At 38.2% G+C, this 20478-nt stretch overlaps 1 protein-coding gene across 2 annotated transcripts in view; it reads right to left on the reverse strand.

Moving 5' to 3' along the window:
- LOC131073092 (uncharacterized) overlaps positions 1-20478 on the reverse strand; it is a 120166-nt gene that overhangs the window by 40137 nt on the left and 59551 nt on the right. The gene's annotated exons all lie outside the window — the stretch shown is intronic.

A 20478-nucleotide genomic window follows, 5' to 3' on the forward strand; every position in this document is an offset into this window, starting at 1 on the left:
ATCACATTTACAAAGTCCTGAGCAGTTTGTATCAAATGTCAAGCATGATCCCGTCCGTGATGAGAAGGTTAAATCATGAACCATACAAAGAGATGAGGCGTTTGTTAATTTAAGTTGCAGGGCCAAGGGGTGAATGTCAGAGAGTCTCGTAATTTTAATGATTCAAAATTCTCACAAGGGAAACTAATTTTTGCATGAGTTTGAAAATCGGCCAAGAAGGCAAAAATGTCAATTATCCATGGGTTTTGCAAGAAGACCCTTCCAACCGAAAATCGCTAAAATGAGAAGGCATTTTTTATAAAGTTTGCAAAATGGGCTTTTAGCCCGAAAATGGAGTTAGTAAAAAAACTAATTTCCGCATAAGTTTGCAAAAGGCCTCTTTAGGCCGAAATTTCGAAAGGTAAGGCGTTTTAAAACTTTTTAAAAACCTCCTTGAGGCCGAAATTGTGGAAATAATGAAAGAGCGTTTAACTTGAAGACATTTTCACATGCCTCTCTCAGCTCGAAAATAGGGCCTTGCGTGAACTTTTCAAAAGGCATTCACAAGCCGAAAATCGCGTGAACTTTTCAAAAGGCGTTAACTTAACACTGTTCAAAAGGGGGTTTTAGCCCGAAAATAAAAATAAAGGTAAAAACACGAACTTCTAAAACTTGTCAAAACGCCTCTTTGGCTCTAAAAATCGCAAAATAAGGGATGGTGTTTTAACTTTCAAACATTTTCAAAACCCCTTCTAGGCCAAAAATGCGAAGTGAGAAAAGCGTTACAACTTAAAAACATTTCAAAATGCCTCTTTAGGCCGAATTTTGAAAATCACGTGAAAAGTGTTTTAACTTAAAACTCTTCCAATCCGAAAATCGCGGAAGAGGTAAAGCATTAACTTAAAGTTTGCACAAACCCCTCTTGGGCCGAAAAGGGAGAAAATGGAAGAGCATTGTTCTCTAAAACCTTTCAAAATGCCTCCCTCAGCCAAAAATGGAAATCGTGGAGGAAGAGGTAAAGCGTTCAGCTTAAAAAACCTTTCAGAATGCCTTCCCAACCCATAAATGAAAAGAGCGCGTTTTCATTAAACACGAAATTTTGCAGAGCCTTTTGAGGCCGAAAACGCGAGTTAGGGAGAGTAGAAAGGCGGTTTTAAAATTTGAACTTGCAAAAAACACTTGCAGTCCAAAATCACATGTAAGGAAAAGGGCGTTTTATCTTCGAAATCTCGCACAAAGGCCCTTGCAGTCCGAAGTCGTGAGGAAGGCGTTGAATTTTGCATTCACCTCCTTTGTGCCAAAATGCAAAATCGTGTGAAGAAAGGAAAGGCGTTTGACCTATAAAGACTTTGCAAAATCGCCCAAGTCTCCGAAGTTTCAAGAAATCGCACAAAGAAGGGGGCATTTTTTGCTACACAATTTGCAGAAAGTCATTTTTGGCCGAAGATCATTCTACGTTGGGCAATCCGCCAAGTAAGATTCGATTCTCTCCTTTAAGTCATTAATTTGTGCAAAATTGGTCATAATGTTTAAACAGGGGATAGAGAGTGGATGAGAGAGTGAAGTTTTGTAGGTTATGATTTTACAAAGCATTAAACATAGCCTGTAGCAACAACCAGCTAGGGAAATTAACCGTTGAAATGGAATTTCAGACTTGGAGAAATTTTGAAAATTTAAATCTGAACTTAAGCAAAACTCTTTTCCAAGTGCATTTTACATTGGCAATCATCAAAGCATTCGAACCCTAAGTCGCAAGATAGAACATTTGCTCTTGCCGCCGTAATCAGTCGGAAGTAGCATTTTTGAAACCCGCTCCAAGCAGCAAAATTTAAACAAAACCAACTTAATTTTCTGCTTCAAATAGCATTTAGTTTCCAAGTAATCAGGCTCTATTTATTGAAACGTCATGCTTTTTCAAAATTCAATGTTCCCGTTGATCATTGATTTTAAGCGCTAACGTCGTCCTCTGTTTTGGCTAACACAATCTGTTGCTTTATCTCATCTCGTAATCCGTGTCCGATTGTGCAGGATAAATGCCTAGATTGGTGGTTGAATCCTCAAAGACACCTGGTGCAACCAGAACGTCTCGGGTTTCCAAGTCTGACATTCCCCGCAAGGGCGAGAAAATGACGTACCAATACCAAAGGGGAGGAGTTAGGGAGTCGAAAGTCCAGAGTGTATGGGAGAACATAGGTGACACAAATTTGGGCCACATAGACATCCAAGATTTCAAGAACAGGGTGTACTCTCCAAAGGCTTATAGCAAGCCCAGATGGATGATGGAGAGTGGTATTGCTCAGGTAGTTGGTTTCTGTCCGGCCGTGCAGAATTATGAACTAGTGGTTGAGGTTGCTAGACATTATCAGCCAAAAACCAAATTATTGGTGCTAGAGGGGATGGTCCTAGCTGATTTCACACCTGAAGCCATTGGGGAGGCATTTAATATCCCATTTCCAGATAATCCTATTGCTACAACTATTGATGAAGTGCGGGTCGCTTATGACATGAATCCTACTAAATGCAAAACGTTGATAAACGAAGAATGGTACAAAGAAAGAAGACCCCCAAGCATTAGAATCAGTAAAAAGACCCCCAAAAGTGATTTTCATAACGAGTATGGTGATATGGTCACCTTACTCAGCCAGATCATGGGACTTCCTCAATCTAATCTTTTTGAGGAATGGATGTTCTACTTTACTTAGCAGGTCTTCATTGGGAAGTCTAAGTTCGACTAGGCTCAAATCATCAGCGACAATATCCATACGCAGCTGATTGAGCTTGAAGAAAAGAAGTACTTTACCATGACTTCCTACTTGGTCTACATGTTTGCCCTACACCAGTCACTAATAGGGTTAATCAAGAAAGGTGAGATCGGGAATGGGCCGAATCAGGTGAAGGTGTATGAATGCTACCCTCAGCTGCATTATAATGACATTGCTCAAAGGGAAAAGAATAACATCGCCTACGCAATTGGTCAGTATGAGCATGTCAGTGATGCCTTTACAATGCGCCTAGTCAGATTGATGCAAGGAGGATTGCCTATAAGGCTCTCAGAACAGGCTATCATTTTGATCCGGAAATATGGTGCATGGTTTATCCAGTTTCCTAGGTTCACTTACATCAGAATAGCAGGCTTTGAGGGAACACCATTCTGGCTTCCACGCTATCCATCAGACAAAATAGTCCTCATGGATGTTGCAAGACAGGCACACCCAACAGGCAGTCTACTCAGAGATAAGAAGCAATCTGGGTTCACCTTCCCCATGATTTTGGGTACCCTTAATGTGCATTTCAAAAATTTAGTGCAAGCTGAGGAGTCGTTTGCTAAATTGGCATTAAATTGGCATCCTATGGACTACAGGAACATTTCCCTAGGAAGTGCTTCGATCATGATAAATTGGCAAACAGAGCCTATGGAAGGCGCTACAGGGCCAAGGCGTCAATAGAGGATTATTGGAGCAACTATTTCGATGACTTTGAGGTCTGACGGCGTGAATATTCTAGGCTAAGTGTCCAACAAATGCAGCTTTATGAGTACCGCCAGGTCCTAGATCAAGTAACGGACTATGGTAATTGCTTGCAAGTCCGAGAATTTGAGGCGGTCAAGAACCTCTTGCCAGGCATTGATTGGACCCAAGACCCAATCACTGATTTTGAGGCAGTCATAGAAGCTCCAACGAGGTATACCGATTACTGGCTATCCCAACAAATTGAGAAACTAACCCATGAAGGGACCCAATTCACATACAATCTTATGGGTAGTCTCGATTCCCAGTCTTCGAAGGATGAAGGAACCTCAAGCGCACCAAAGGAAGAGGTTGAGAAACCTAAAAAGAAGAGAAAGAAAGCAAGAGCCAATAGAGGGACTCGAACATCAAAAAGAACAAGGAGGGAAAAGATCCCCATTAGGAGGCCGGAGGTTAGTTCATCATCCAGAGACCCCAGTTTAGATGATGATGTGGTTGAAATTAACTACATACCCACTCCGCGTTCACAGAGTGATATTGATGCATTTGAAGCGAATAATCCTCAGGCACGAAGTGAGCAAGATGCAGAGGTAAGGGTCGTTGGCTCTGATGAACCTGGAAATCAAGTTGTGGAGGGAGAGATTGCACCTAATCAAGAGGCTGGTATGCATGAGCTCACACAGGGAAGTAGGCATGAATTGCAATTGAATAGTGGCGGCAAGTATGACACTACCATTGAGGGAGAACAAAAGGGGGATGAGACTCAGGAACCCGACAAAATTGAAGAGCAACCATCACAAGAGGGTACCCGACAGTTGTTCAGCGAGGTAGGAGAGAACTCAGCGATGAGTAAGGGATTGGATACTACATCCGTTCCTTCTATGACCGATCAATTGCAGGTAGGCAGTGAGCCAACTGAAGCCTCCAAAGAACAAAGTGGGAATCTGGCAATTACATCTGGACAGACCATCCCTCAGGACTGGCTAATTGCTCGTGCACAGCGAAAGGCAGCCGTCAAGCCACCTATTAACCTGGAGGATATCTTCTCTCGCATAGGAGAAATAAAATCCAAAGGTAAGAAAAAGCCCAGGACCTACTCCAAGATCACTAGGATGAGCAAAGGAACCACACGATTCATATTGCCACCCCACCTACAGATAAGCCAGCAGATCAGATTGCATTAGCTAATTACAAAGTTGCGACCATCCCAATAGGGCGAGCCACCAAAGAGTAGGAGAGGGAAGAGTTCAGAGATTCCGTGCATAATATGCTCAGACAGCTCGACGAAATGACCGCTGAGAGAGACATGTACCGAGCTCGTGCTGAGCAAGCTGAGGGGTACATTGATCACATGTTGAAACCGCTGCAACATGCCGCTAAATCCCATGTTCCCCCATTGGCATTGGCACAAAGGACTACAACCGAGTTTGAAGGAGTGCATGATACCGCCAAGGCCGTCAGGGAATGGATTCAGGACATTAAAGAAAAGGGAGAGCAGATCATAAAAGATGTGAAGGAAATGGCCCACCACCGAGAGACCATTCACGTCAAGATGTTTGAAGTGAAGAGGGAATGTTTCAAGGTCCATGAGGTGGTTGGTGTGATTCTTCCCCTCATTGGGGCTCTTTTCTGGACCCACACGCAGACTCCCACATTTCTTACCATCCTGGATCCCTATGACATCAGCACTTTCAAGGAGTGGTACTGGACTACCAACATGAAAAATGATACGAAAGATACCATTAATAAAGAGCAGGAGTGTGAGGAAATTTTGTCAAACATGAGGGATCTTGGTGGAAAGATCCTCAGATCAATGGTCCTTGGCTGGAAGAATAGTATGTCGGATAATGAAGTACAACCAAGGTGGGAGGATAGGCTGAGAATTGATAAGGTAGCATACTCCATAGAGGACCTGGAATTTGCCAGTGGGCTGCATACAGACATATTGAGTAACGAGTTTTGAGGCTCATCGGTCCGACTGGAAGGATGGATTGAAGCATGTAGATCGCCACCTAGAGGGTATGCAATACAAAATACGCCATCCTCCTATGCCCCCAAGCATGGTGTTGTTCCAACTATGCATAAGATTTCAGGATTACGTTCGAGCAGAGTGTGCAACAGGTCGGAACATCTAGAAAGAGTACTTGCACGACGAAGTTGAATTTTTGGAAAAAGGGTCCACAACAGGGAAAGAAAAAGTGCTTTCCTAAAAGTTTATGTTTCTTTTTAATCTAAAGTGCACTTTTCAGACATAAAGTTCTTTCCTAACTACCAAATCTATTGTAAATTTTGAGCTCCGTGCATGTGCACTTTTTGGAGCAACTTTATTTGGTAGTTATTGATTACCTTTTGGTTGTTGTTGATATTTTTCCTCCCATTTATGAGTATGAGAAGTTTTAATTAGAGGATGAATCTGGCCCACTTGTCGAAGTTTAATCTTGGCCATTCATCCATTTTGAGAACTCTTTATAAAGGAGTTAGTTTCTCCTATATTTGAGGCAGAAAGTTAATGATTGTTGCAAAAACTCTGGCAAAATGTATACAGATTTTAATGGATGTTAAAGTTGTGTCTTTTTTTACTATGAGTGCATGGTCCTCTTCTCCATCTATTTTATATTTCTGCAACTGTATTTACTTTTCAGACAGTTTGTTTATGCATGTAGTTGATGGAAAACTTGGTTCATACCATTAGGAAATAGTTGATTATTATTCCCTCTACATGGTTAGTCTGAGCCCAATTTTGTGTTAAGTTCGGTTGTTAGATTTGAATGAGTGGGTGTAAGAGTCCAGCATTTGTATTTAGCAGCTTGAAAATTCAAAATTCCTAGATGATTGCGCTGGTTTTTACCTAGTTGTGCTAATTAGCTGGCAAAGTAATTTCTGGTTATTTTAAGATTTTAGTCTCTGTGTTCAAATATGTTGTCTTAGTTAAGTTAGCTAGCTGTTCTTATTTACTCTTTATCCTTATTCCCCCCTTTTTCCCTTTTTTATTAAAAAAAAACCGCAAGTCAAGTTGAAGTAGCATCAATTAAAAGCAAATCAGATGAAATAGGACTGTAAGATTTTAGGGAACCTGTGCAAAACCAATTCCGTCTAACTGCAAGTCCCCTTTGTGTTTCCAACAAAACTCATCAACTACTAAGTTATCCTGCAGTCAAGACCCGACAACCGAAACCTTGAGGTCATTCCCCATTGATCAATTTAACATAGCATTAGGGATTTCCTTATCTCAAGAGAGGATAGGATACTTAGCATTCTATTCTGCGTTGGCTGGATGAAGTCGTAGTTCCCCGATTTTAGCCACGTCAACACTATGCAAGGTATTTCTCTAAAAAACAAAACTACTGCTATTTCCAATTGAAAGTGCATCGTAGACCAAAAGGATTCTTGATCTCATCCAAGCTAATGTGTGTGAGGCATATCAAAGCAAAGGTATTTTCTTTTTTTGGTTAATAATTTTTCTTCAAGAATACAAGATAACTTTCACAAGCTTGATTTTGAATGCTTTAGTAACTTTTTTTTTTATTAAAGGGGTAAAATAGAAATTGGAGGGCACCTAAAACCCTGTTACAAAAGGCATAAAATCAACATAGTAGTAGCTAACCAACAACAAACCAGCAACAAATTCATTACAAAGAATAGAGAAACAAAGAAAAAAAAAAGGAGCACAAAATTACAGTTTCTTCAAAATTTCAATTGCTTTCAACTCTTGTAAAAACTTTCATGAAGATCTACAAACTCTTGTAATCCTTTCCTTTCTTCATTATAGTTTTTCTTTTTACTACTCCCAGTCCTAGAGTTGGGACCAGCATCAGTGTCTTTGTCTTCCACCTGTGTAGAAGGAACTTTAGGGTATGCAATAGACTTATTTAATCTATCACTCATGATTTTTAGCCCCAAAGCACTATTCTTAATAGTACACTTGGTGACTTCAATGACCCCGTTCAGATTTTCTTTAATAGTTTTCATCTCCTACTCCAATCCAAGCAATCTAGTGTTATGGTTGTCTAGGGCCTGTTTAATCTCTTCCTCCATAACTGCCATTTTCTCCTTTGGATTGGTGCAATCAGCCACCAGCCTATTGACATGGGGTATAATATCCCAAATTTTGAAGATTCTATCACCCTCCTTACTAAAGACCTGGGCAACTCTTTTCTACTTTTTATCCATTATGGCCAATTTGATATTAAGCTTGTTAATCTCCATGAAGAACCATTTCATGAGACTATGCTGCGCTTTGAAGGCCCCTTGAAGAGTTCTCAAATTCTAAGCCACATGATTAACCACAACAAACAGCAGTTTCTTCAAGGAAGTAGGGTTGGAAAATGGTAAAATAGTTTCCACAAGGAGAGAAGGACAAGGGTCTTGTATACCCCTAATATCCATTTTTTGAGCATCCCTTATCGTCAATAACTTCTTGGTTTACTTCCAAACAATTCAAGGAATATTGTGACAAGGATACAAAGAGAATTCTATAACAAAAAGTAGAAACACATAATGATTACCAAGTTATTTGATATTTACAAAGAAGCAAAAGTCTCCTTAAATAAGAGTCGCAAAGATACATCCAATAAGGATAAGATTGACAACTACAAAAGCAAAGGATAAGAACTTAACTAAAAGAATAAAAGAATATTCCTAAAATCTATCCAAAAGACTTAATTGACCATTATAAACTAGATATTACAATATTACTTTAATACCCTTCCTTAATGGTTAATCTACTAGCTACAGCAAGTTTATCCCAAAATTTTACAATTTTGTCAAGACTCAAAGACTTGGTAAGAATGTCAACATCCTCAATTGAACAATTTTGCAGCATCATTGACCCATCTTCTACAAGTTGCCATATGAAATGACAAAAACCCTAAAGCTATGTCATGTACACTTCTTCCTCCAAGTCGGTATAAAGGAAGGCACTTTTAACATCCATTTAGTGGACTTTCCAACCAAATTGTGCTGCCATGGCCAAAACTAGATGGATGGTGCTCATCTTTTCTGTAGGAGCAAGGGTCTCCTCATAGTCAATACCTTCTCTTTGTAAGAACCCTTTCGCCACCAACTGTGCTTTGTACTTGTCAAGTGTACCATGAGCTTTGTACTTGACTTTGCACATCCATTTGCAGCCAATGGGTTTCTTCCTTGGTGGAAGATCTTTAAAAAACCAAGTCTTATTTTTCATAAGATTAATGTTCGATTTCCATGGCCTTTTCTCATTCAGGTTTACCTTTTGTTTCCTCAAACATTTGTGGCTCGTAAATCTCCTAAATATTAGCCATAAAAGAAAAGTTAAATGTCCTTTTTCTCTTGCCTCCGGATGATCTTCCCTCAATGATTTCATCATCTTGAACATCAGCAACTACTTTTTCCCACCACTTTGGTCTCTTTTTAAAACCCTCTCCATTCAAATCAGCATGGCCATTGTGACTTGAGCTGCTTATTTCTCTGTCATCTAGATGCTTATTCAAGTTCTCCTCAAAAAAATCTTTAGGTAATGGTACCGAACTAGGAGATTCCACTTGTTTAGAATCATCATAGCCCCCACCTTTAGGTGAAGCTAATAGAAGATAGACACCTAAATCATTAGCCTTCAGAAGCTGATCTTCGGTACTCTTGATGTTAGAAGAGAGCTGAAAAGGCTCAACTTCATCAATCACGACATGCTTGTTGAATGTCAAGAAATTAAGGTAAACACCAATCAACTTGTAGGGTTTACAATTGTCACCATAATAAGCATCAACTTTTGACTCTTCGAGTCCAACTTGGTTCTTTTTGCATCTAGAATCTGGACATATGCACTAGAACCAAAAACCTTAAGATGACTCACACTCGCTTTCCTCCCAAACCAAGATTCCTTTGGGGTCTTCTACTTCAGTGCCTATGTCACAAACTTGTTGAGAAGATAAACTTACAATGTAAACTGCCTCAACCCAAAACTTCTTGGAAACACTCTTGTTCTCCAACATACACCAAGCCATCTCCATAATTGTGTGGTTCCTTCACTCAACTACTCCATTTTGTTGCGGACTATAGAGTGTTGACCAATGTCATAGTCATTGGTTCATAAACATCTACATGAACCAGTTGTAGGACTCTCGAGGCTCTCCAAGCTTGTCCATCTGAAAACGGAGTTCTATGCTACTTCCCTGCTTCGCAAACTCTGCAAACACCCTATATTTGCTGATAGATTTCGACAAACCTTTTACATATTCTCTCTAGTTGAGTACTTGAGATGCCCAAAGAGTATTGATAGTAGATGATCTCTTGGTTGCCAATGCATGCTCCTAAACTTCTCCGATATCAACTAGCTGATACAACCCATGATATTCTATGCCAACTGTGATATTTTTTTGGACTCCTTGTCAACAATATAGGATTCGTGTGCTAAAAATGATCTCCAACTTGGTATAGTGGCACAATTTGACTTAGTGAGAACAAATTGAGCTCCATGCCTGACACAATATACAACGTACGTTGAGGAGAATAATATTTTTCCCTCGAGAGGTTATCTAAACATTGCCTCTGCCAACAACATTATACTCCTCACCACCACTGAGATCACTAAATCTAAGAAAGTTGTGTACTTTGTGAACCAATCATTCCTATGGCTGAAATGTCTAGATACTCTAGAATCTGTCTCGTGTACAAGACTTGAACTAATCTACTAGTCATTTGGCCATGAAAGCATAGAAGGTTGACTCCTCCAAATGCTCTACGACATGAGCCTTTTGTGGAAGCCCTCCCTGGTTGGACCTCTGATTAGCCAACGTCTTCCTGCAATGCTTCTTCGAATGACCGAGTTTACCACAATAGTGACATGTAATATTTTTCAAATTCTTCAAAGTATCATCAAAATTCCCTTGACCTTTCTTCTAAGGCCACTTGCCTTTGCCCTTTTCCTTGCCTGCAAAGGCTTGTTCCACCCTTTGTGTATCACTATTGCTACCAAATTGCTTCTTCCATCTATCCTATTGCAAGACTTTGATGCACAAATCGTCAAACTTCAAGTGAACAATGGTAGTTGTGATGTTGAGTGTTTCAATGAAATGTTCATATGACTATGGTAATCTTTTCAACATAATAACCACCATATCTTCTTCCATTGTGACACCAATGGCTTGCAATTGATCACAAATGTCTTTGATCTTCGAAAATAGCATATTCTTCAACAAGAAGGCCATGCCTTTATTTGATGTCTCATGCAGATCTCGCGAGTGTTTCTGAATCTCCGAAAAGGTTTTTCCTTGTGGAAGCTCCGAAAGCATTTCATTTGTTATTGATAACTTTATCAACATGACAGCGTCTCGATTATGCTTATCAAACTTGTCCTAGTCTTTACCCACAACTATTGGCCAAGTGTCTATACCAAGGATGATCTTGTCAAGACACCTGTACTCAAAAATCGTGAGCTACTTTCACATGTTATATTTTTTGTTAGTGAACCACTGGCTACCTTCCAACATAATGTTAGGTATGAAGCCATCCCTCCCACAATCCAACAGTATTGAAAATACTGAAGTTTTTTAGCTACTGTGGTAACATTGAAAAAATCCCATGAAACCCTAGCCAACAAAGTTAAACTCATATATTTAAATTGTCAAAACACTTGCAAAAAATTCTGGAAATTTTCGCTAAACCGTAGTTACCAAAATAAAAAACCACATTTTTGTCAAAAAGTGCAGAAGACCCACAGTTTTCAAAAAGCATCCATAAAATCGTTGCACGTCTACAACAAAATATTCCCATGATTTTTTTAAAATTGCCATAAAATGAGTTAAAAAAACTATCATGGTTTTTTGGCAAAAGTTGTCAAAATATCACACAACTTGTCAACCAACTCCATGATTTTCTAAAAAGTAGTTAAGAAACTCTCAAAAACCTAGGCGTCCTAGCTTTTGACAGCCCTACGACCCCCAAAAAAGTTGAATGACATCAAAAGATGAGAAGAAAACAATGCACAAATAGAAAACAACCCTAGCACAATTTTATAGACAAAAATTGGCAATTGGTTTAAAAAGAAAAGAGCACAATTTGTCAAAAAATGTTCCATGCGACTTGCAAACAAGAACAATACGATTTCTACCAAAAAACCATTCCTGATTTTCCATAGAATATAAATATGTGATTTTTACTATTAAAGAAACTCATGAATTTGTTGAAAGCATTTGCCAAAAACCCTTCCACAAATCCATACAGCTTCCTTCAGCACATTAATCTGTGTCACAGGCATGCAATTTGTCACTTCAATAGTCCGTAGAATCAACGCACTTAGTGATCCCAAGGTGTGAGACCTGAGTTCTGATACCATATTAAGAAAAGAGGAAATATAAAATGATTACAAAGATATTCAATATTTACTAAGGAAAGCCTCCTTAAATAAGAGTTACAAAGATCTATCCGATAAGAATAAGATTGACAACTAAGAAAGCCGAGGATAAGAACCTAACTAAAAGGATAAAAGAATATTCGTAAGTCTATCCTAAATACTTAACTGACCATAATAAATTAAATATTACAAAATTATTTTAATAAATTCTTGGCACCTTATACCATGTACCAAAATAGGGTTGTTGAAAGCGTGAACTGCACAATTATCGAGATGACCCATTGCATGTTGCCATTGAAAGTTGTCATTGATGTCAAAGGTAAGAAGACAATGTTGTCATTAATGTCAAAAGTATATGGACAAGATTATCATTGATGTCGAAGGTGAATGAGCGAGATTGTTGGTATGGTTGTCATTGATGTCAAGCAGTTCATAGATCAAAGATTGTTGGTGTAATTGTCATTGATGTTAAGGAGTTCATGGATCATAGATTGATAGACGAAATAGTTTCCATCATTGTCATTAATGTCAAATGAGATCTATGTCAAAGTGCTCTCAAGGAAATCATCAGAGGCAATTATAAATATGTATTAATCGCCATTTTAAGTGGTTAATGACTGATGTCTATGACAGCGATTAATGAGTTAATATGGCAGTATTAATGAGCTAATATGACAACAATTATATCTAATAAAGAGCAGCCTAATGGTGAAGAAAAGTATATATAATCAAGACAAAGGCATTTGAATATAAATAAAGATAATATAACGGTCAAGAATAATTATGAGGAGAGATTAACATTCATAGGACAATGAATGTTTTTGAAAATAGCACATAAGACAAAATCCCACATAGAGAAAAATTTTGTCTCTTATAAATGGAGAGCTTGAAAGTGCAGCAATCCAAGGCAGCAAATAAGACAAAAATAAGAATGAGACAAAAAAGACAGCTATTGGAATAAGAAGACAAAGCAGTGATTAAATCATTAAAATCTTTAGAAGGCAGCGATTACTTTCATAAAGAAATGACAAAGACACAAAAGTCAAAAGTCATATAAGACAAATTTGTCTTATCTACAAATAAGAATGAAAAGCAGCGACTATAAGACTATTAAAGGCAGCGATAAAGACTAATAGAAGGCAGCGATTAAATAACAATAGGTCGCTACTCTTGAGAGAATCATATCTCTTCAAGGAAAGGTGCGAGGGATATAAAAGCAAAAAAAAAATGTAATATCATAAGAATTACAAGCAAATCTAAAGAAGAAAATATGAAGTATAATTCAGATTTATATTGAAGAATTCATGCTGCCGTTTATAAAGAATATGTGCATTTCCTTGTGAAGAATACATGCAGATTCAATAAGATCCTGAAAGCAGAAATATATGTGAAGGCATTACAACATTGTGATCATATTTGTAAAGGAAGGATATACATCATTTATTGGATTTGTGATCAGACTTGTGAAGGAAAGATTTACATCATCCAAAGTTAGATTTGTGATTAGATTTGAGGAGAGTATATACAAATTTGTGGAGAAGAGTATATATATGAATAATAAGATCATTTGAGATTTATTTGATAGGCAATTCATTGAATATCCTTTTATGGAAGAGCAGATATAAAAGTCATTTGGAGCTGTCAATAATTAAAGATTCATAGCAGATCTTGTGCCTGATTTGAAGCAGATTTTAGATCACAATTTGCATCACTTTAAAGAAGACCTTACTGCAGATCTGGAGCAGTTGTATAAGGCAGTTTTGGTGCCAAGTTTTAGAAGTGTTTGAGCATATCTGAAGGAGCCTTTTGTGCAGATTTAAGAGCTGTTTTAAAGAGGTTTTTTGACGCAGATTTTGGTGAACTTTTGAGCTGATTTGTAAAGGAGAATTAAATCTGATACAAGAAGAAGATCAAGTAATCATCACATTATTCTTTTGGAAATTGGTGCATCGTATTAAAGAAGATAGGTGTCTATAGTGGGTTGGTGCCTACGAATCGTCTAAAGGGGATTGGTGTATCCTGTGGGTTGTGTTGATGTGTTTTTTTACGCACATGCGAACACAGAATAAAATACCCAAAAGTATCTTATCCTCTCTTGAACAAAGCTTCTCAAATGTTGAAGATTGGCTTAAGGATCACTTGAGATAACTCCAAGGTTCTTATATGTTAGGTCTTGACTTGTGGATAAGCACAGTTGGTTGATGTGATTGCTGGTATCACAAAGGGACTTACGTTGAATTGTCGAACGCTTGAATCGCTGGAACTTGATCATCTAATGTTGCAATATGATGATGCTTTTCGTCCTAAACTAACTTGAATTGAAACAAAGGTCAAAAGGTGAAGGGTTGAGAAAGTTTATTCTAAGGCCTAGAATGTAAGAAGATGGATGAATGATTAGATGGAATCTTACTGAGTGAGGTCTCACCATCAAACTAAACAATTTGACACAAGCTCAGTGCAATCTTCTAATGACGTTTCAAAGATGTTCAAATCATTACCATCAAACATTGTTCACCATTCAAGTTAACGCATAAACAATGGACACATAAAAATTTGAATTTAAGCTCATATGACTCCAGTTGACCACACAAGGCACACTTACAATCAACAAGAGGCTAGTGGTATGGACTAAACGGATTCCACGCAAATACATTCAACAAATCCTTCCATTCAATCTAATCAACATGAAAATAAATTGAGAAGTAGAACCATGAGGCTTGTTGAAATAACAAATTTCACTACAACTTCAATGAAAAGAGTATCTCATTTACAAGTCATAACAACAATTCTCTCTTCTCCTAATCTATTCTAATTGCTATTCACTATTCGATTCTTGCTATTAACTATTAACCTTTACAAATGAGAGACTTGAGCCTTTTATAGTGCTCTCAATACAATTCAATGGCTCAGATCAATGGCCGAGATTTTACATTGAAAACCCTAATTAGGGTTTGTTACAACAAACTCAGTTCTGGCCAATGAAATAATTACAACACTTTGGCATGACTAATAGATGATAGAAGTAGGTGTCTCGAAGTTTGTCCCATCACGAGTGAGTCAAGTACATTGCATCTAGACATGCTGATGTGGAACTCCTCTGATTGGTAGAGATAGTGACTGGGATGATGACTAGGATTCGACCTTCAACTTACACTTGTATGCTTGATAGATCATCATGAAGGAATATTTCTTGATACTCAACATTGTCCAACCTCAACGATGATGACGATGATCTTCTAACTTTGATTAATGCTTTTGAAAGTATGCTCCTGAATGCCTTGATCATGGAAGTGCAAGGTATAGATCTTAGTTTTGAAGTATTGATGTTGCCTTGGAACGAACTTTTGATGTCACCACTGCTTCTCTACTTTGGAATTCCTTTTTTGTGACTCCCTGGTGCTGTGAGAGTTGAGATTCCTTCTGGGCATTCTATGCTTATAAATGAAGTTTTCTTCCTTGCATGGTGATGTAGATCTTACAATCTTTCTCCTTTTGCTTTGCAATCACCATCCTCTCCCATCTGCAAAACAAAACAAACGTGACATCAAATACATAATATATAATTTTAATAGTTCTTTTTAACTCGATATATCCCTTGATTTTACGTGTTTTGCAGGTTTGATAAGAGGATTTAGAGAGAATTCACCTTCATGAAGGAGCACTTGAAGTTGTTTTTTTTGCTCTTAGAGAGGAGCTCTTAAAGTTTACTCCACCCCTTGATGTTCATGAAGTTACCCTTAACTTGCCTTTGAACTCATTCTCTTTCATTTATCTTCATTCTATGGGTTCCAACTTCCAACACTGAACCTTTTAGTCATTAATTGATGACAACATGACGAACTACCTTTAGGGGAGGCCTCTTTAAGAATTTTGCTATGAGAGTGGAGCACATGAATTTCGCTCCTAAACCCCTACTCATGAAGTTCACCTAGACCTTGCTTCGCATGAAGTGATCTTTGAACTTTCAGCTTCCATCTCCTCAACTCAAAATGACTCTTTCCAATCATCAAATCAGTCCAAGGTAGTGGTCTTGTAATTAATCTTGCAAATTCGCCTTCAATTAGGAACACATGGAGTAGAGTTCACTCCATAAATTTTACACTTGAAATTCGCTCTTGAAGCTCAGGACATGAAGTTCGCTCCCCTCTATCCATTCATGAAGTTCGCTCATCTAAGTCAATTTGTGAAGATTGCTCATATACCTCATTTTATGAAGTTCGCTCATCCTCTTGAGATCATGAAGTTTGCTCATCTCGCTCAACTCATGAAGTCCGCTCATCTCCCTCAAGTCATGAAGTTCGCTCATCTCCCTCAAGTCATGAAGTTCGGTCATCTTGTTGAGTTTGTGAAATTCGTTTCAAATTGAATCCATTCAAGGTAATGCTATCAAATATCCTTCACTCCTCCACTTCCAATTTCGCTCATGTAGGCTTGAAGGTGAAGTTCGCTCATGTGGTTGAGATCATGAAGTTTGCTCCTATAAGCTTGAAGGTGAAGTTTGCTCATGTGGTTGAGATCGTGAAGTTCACTCCTATAGGCTTGAAGGTGAAGTTCGCTCATGTGGTTGAGATCATGAAGTTCGATCCTATAGGCTTGAAGGTGAAGTTCGCTCATGTGGTTGAGATCATGAAGTTCGTTCCTCTCCTTCAACTCATGAAGTTCGCCCCTCTCCGTCAAGTCATGAAGTTCGTTCCTCTCCTTCAACTCATGAAATCCGCTCCTCTCCCTCAACTCATGAAGTTCGCTCATCTTGTTGAAATCATGAAGTTGAAGAGAAAACCAAAATGAACCCTTCCTTCATTACTTCAATGTCAATCCTTAGATTTCACAAGCTTTCATTCACAAAACATGTCAAATTAACCTCATGAAGGCTTAAAATGCAAAATTCACTCCTATCATGGAGCACATGAAGGAAACTTCACTCTAAAGAAAGAGTGATCTCAAATCAAAACCATGCTCACTATCTTCATCCAAATGTTCCAACACACAGTCAAATAAGGCCCTCTAAGGGAAATTTGCCCCAAGGGTGATGGTCATGAAGTATGCCCCTAAGGGTATGCACATGAAGTGAAGGTTCTGACTTACTCATCTCACACCTTACACAAGACTATCCACTTGACTCCTGGCCTTTTGACCACCTATACCTCTCTAATGCAAAGGCAAATAACTAAGGACTCTAATGCTATCCTAGAAAGCAAAAAAAATGGGGGTCCCCATCTGTGATGGGGCGATGTGTGAATACCTCACAACAGGTTGGTGCCTACGAATCATCTAAAGGGGATTGGTGTCTCCTGTGGGTTGGTGCCCACAAAGATTGTAAGAAGTTTCTAATACAAAAGCAATATTTTGTCATGGTTGTCTCAGGCAAGGATTTCCACATAAATCGTGTGTTCTACTTCTTTTGCGTAAATATTGCATATTATGTTGTTGATATTGTGCAATTGATATGCTTATGGCATTAAGTCTGAAAAAGTAGAAAATAGTATTATATTGATTCAACCAGCCCCTCTCTGTATAATTGTATGCTCTTCGATTGGTATCAAAGCAAGTTCATTTGGATATACTTTAACCACTTGGAAGATTATCTCAAAGAGCAAATATGGCGAAAAGAAAAGCAAATAAGAGAAAAGGAAACACCAAACAAAGCATTGATCAACAATCACAAACAAAACCAAATGCAAGTGATGCAAGCATAAGTGATGAGGTCACAAATAAAACACACATGGTAATAAAAATGAGTAATGTATTGGAAAGTGAAGACCATGTTGTGGGTGAAAGAGAAAAAGAGAATGGAAAAATTGAAGAATATGACAAAAATGAAAGAGAAGTAGATCTTGAGAAGAACTCCATTACACTATAAGAGAAATCGAGAAACTAAGGAAGAGGAATTTGAAACTAAAACTACAACTTCAAAAGGAAAATGAATCGAAGGAAAAGTTGTCACAAAGTTTTGATGAATCCAAAGAAATGATCATCAACCTCAAGGTACAACTTGAAGAAGCTAAAAGAATTGAGGAGGTAAGAATGTACAATTGAAGAAAAATGAAGATTGTGAGAGGTGTGAGTCTAAGATTGTTTCCTTGAGAAAGGAACTAGAAAAGACATCCTCAAAGTTGTACAAAAGTCTCAAATTTGACAAGAGTACAAAAATCTTAGAAGATATCATCAATGAGTAGAGGTTCCCATCTATAAAGATTGGTATTGGCTACAAAGAAAATCAAATGGCCAATAAACAAGACTCTAAAAGGGCAAATGAAGAAGAACCAAAGAGTTATGCCGAAACCCTAAAAAGCCCTGTCAAATGTGATAGAAGCAAGAAGGAAGACCATGTCCCACAGAAATCAAGCAATAACAAGGACAAATTCAAAAAGTCCTTTCTTCCAAGGCAAGTGCATACGTCCAGGTTCCAACATTCTTTGTACGGTTATTGTAGAACACATGTGAGATATGATTATGGTTGGAACAAGAATATAAAATCATATATTCTCAAGTAGGAACAACAATACATATGCTTCTTTAAGGAATTACAAATCATTTGTTCCTCTAGCGGATTATAGTGTTGTATGTTATAAATGTAACAATTATGGACATATAGCACAATATTGTAGAAATGATTTTATGAAACCACCTAGACAAAACAAGAAGGTGGATGCTCCTGCTAAACATAAAGGAAGAACTATATTAGTATGGAGAAAGAAACAAGAACAAGATAATAAGAAGGAAGAAAAATCTATGCTTGTGCAAACTGCACTTCATGCACAAGAAGTATCAATAAGTTCATAAGGAGAAGTACGAGTTCAAGGGAAGCTAATTATTGCATTATCTTATCAGCTCCGTGGAGAAGACAATACAAAGATAGATCAGCTGATGCATATTCTATATGAGGGTAATGAGAATCCCTTTGATATCAAAAGGGGAGATTTATTGGAAAAAGGACAATGATGCCATTGATTACAAGATGAAGAAGTTCTCATGCAAGAGGATTCAAAGAGAAAAAAGACAATCATTCAATTATGGCAATCAGAAATATTGAGGAAGAGAAAGGAGAGAAGACTCTCACAAAGAAATAAAAAAGGATGATCTTCATTTACTAGCCATTGATAGAGAAGGAAGAGTCAAAGATGCACAAAGAATGATGAGATAGCTAAAAAAGTTTCTGACTTGTTAAATTCTAGGAGATGATCCAAATTCTATTGACAGATATAGAGGAAGCAAGTCACCAAAGCAATTTAGTAAACAAAGGATCATGAAAAAGAGAAAGAGGAGTATTAGAGAAAGGGGGAGCACCACAGAATCTCTGACAGAGGGAGAAGTATATTCTTGTTGCATTGGATATGAGCATTGACCACAGAAAATAGAATGGATGTTTCCCATGGTCTATTTGCGGATATAAGGTTAATGAACATCTCTTTGCCATTGGTGTCAAAATGGGAGAGACATCGGAAGGAGGAGAGTTGGAGAAAGAGAGAATTATGTTGCCATCAATGACAAAGGGGTAGATTGTTGAAAGTTGTCATTAATGTCAAAGGTAAGAAGACAATGATGTCATTAATGTCAAAAGTATATGGACAAGATTATCGTTGATGTTGAAGGTGTAAGAGTGAGATTGTTAGTATGATTGGCATTGATGTCAAGGAGTTCATAGATCAAAGATTGATAGACAAAATAGTTGTCAATATTGTCATTAATGTCAAATGAGATCTATGTCAAAGTGCTCTCAAGGAAATCATCGGAGGCAAATATAAATATGTATTAATCGCCATTTTAATGTTGGCATTAGATTGTCATTGATGTCAACAATTGAGAAGATGCGGTGGAGAGATCAGACAAGATGCAGTGGAGAGATCAGATTGACAAGTTGGCAAAAGTGTTGCTGCAGCATCATTTAACACACCGTGTTATACGCACAAGGAGATACAAGAGGAATGCATGAAATGTGTCATTGGGGCATGAACATGGACAAGGAGGACACAGGCAATTGTGTTGGAAATGTATTGTGAAATCTGGTCTAACTCGAAAAAAGTTAGTTGCAGTTGTCAACAATACACTATGTTAGTCGCATGTAGTTACAAGGAGTATCAATCGCAGTTGTCAATAACACGCAGGTTATCGCTATCTACAAAGCTGCAGAAAGTGACTGAGTTGTCAATAACACAACAGCTTAGTTGTGTTGGTCTATCGGGAAGTCAATAACACGACGGTTATGTGGCCCCCGCTATCCCGCAGCATGAACGGTTGAAGATGAGTGACCATGCGGGATAATGCTACATTGTGGCGGATGAAGTCAATAACACGACGGGTTAGTCGCCCCGCTATCCTAGAGCAAGAAACACTTAAGGCAAAACACTCTGCAGGCTAGTCACTAAAGTGTGATGGAGATATCAATAACACGCAGGCTATGATGCTCGACCTATCCCGCGACATGTTATACAGGGTAAGATAACCTTGTGGGATAACAATAAACAAAGGTAAATAAGGCATCCCGTTATCCCACGTCGTGCAAGGTAAAAATACCAAAGGGAATAGATGGATCCCGTTAGCCCGCGTGGTAAAAAGGCCTGAGAGAAAATGATGCGAGATAAGGAAAACGGTAGAAGGCGCATTATCCCGCCAACCCGCATGAAGGAAGACTTGTTGTTTCGCGACGCGTATAACACGCGTGTTATATGATCTGCGGAACACATTTGCACAGCCCACAAATCCAAT

This window comes from Cryptomeria japonica, chromosome 7 (genome assembly GCF_030272615.1).
Source record: "Cryptomeria japonica chromosome 7, Sugi_1.0, whole genome shotgun sequence".
Classification (NCBI taxonomy): Eukaryota; Viridiplantae; Streptophyta; class Pinopsida; order Cupressales; family Cupressaceae; genus Cryptomeria; species Cryptomeria japonica.